At 26.8% G+C, this 772-nt stretch overlaps 1 pseudogene; it reads right to left on the bottom strand.

Annotated features, from left to right (window-relative positions):
• Nucleotides 1–463: 463 nt before the first annotated feature.
• On the bottom strand, nt 464–563 carry LOC122108721 (annotated as a pseudogene).
• Between the last annotated feature and the right edge of the window lie 209 nt (nt 564–772).

Below are 772 nucleotides of genomic sequence, written 5' to 3'. Positions count from 1 at the left end.
ATTTTAATGTATCTGTTGAAATGAGTAGTACAGAACCTAAAGACACTTCTGGTGCTTGTCTGAAGAAAGTATATTTTAACATATTCTGTATTCTGTTTGTAAAATGTCCATAATTTATTTCATTCTCTCCTAGATATAATGCTTTGAATACTACATTATTATATATTATATAAATTCATTAATAAATGTGTCCTTACAGATTGCATTCCATATAAAAACAGTTTAAGATTCTTTTTTCTCCTAGGTCCTTATAGTATTTTATTTCTTTGGGATAAAATTAAAATGTTATCTAATTTCAAAAGTTTTGTAAAGGTTATGCTATGTAAAGACCTTTCTAAATTGAAGATTTAATACACTGATGTCAAACTAACTTTTAATTATATGAATCACATATGTTGTTACACTTATATTTTTGTAATCAACTTTTTAATAACTGTTTTTCATTTCTAGCAACTGAAGAATGAAAAATATGGAATAATTCGCATATTTTCATATCATCCTTGTCCAAGTGGCATGTTAATCTCTATATTGTTGTAATTTATGTATACGTGCTGCTGAAGCATGTAGTATCCTGTAAATTTAAGTTGTTAATGATGCAATCTTTATACAGGCATATATCCTTGGTTGCCTATTTGTAGCAAGGAAACCTTATTGTTACTAACAATGTTATTGATCTTATTTCTCTGAAATTCTGTGTATAGTGGAAAAACATATTGTTTGGTAGATTGCTCAAACTTGCATTTTTTTGCCAATGACTATTTTAAGTCTTTTT

The sequence above is a fragment of the Dipodomys spectabilis genome, unplaced genomic scaffold (assembly GCF_019054845.1).
Source record: "Dipodomys spectabilis isolate Male_0828 unplaced genomic scaffold, ASM1905484v1 ptg000064l, whole genome shotgun sequence".
In the NCBI taxonomy this organism is placed as follows: domain Eukaryota; kingdom Metazoa; phylum Chordata; class Mammalia; order Rodentia; family Heteromyidae; genus Dipodomys; species Dipodomys spectabilis.
This window is presented reverse-complemented; position numbering and strand designations above follow the sequence as displayed.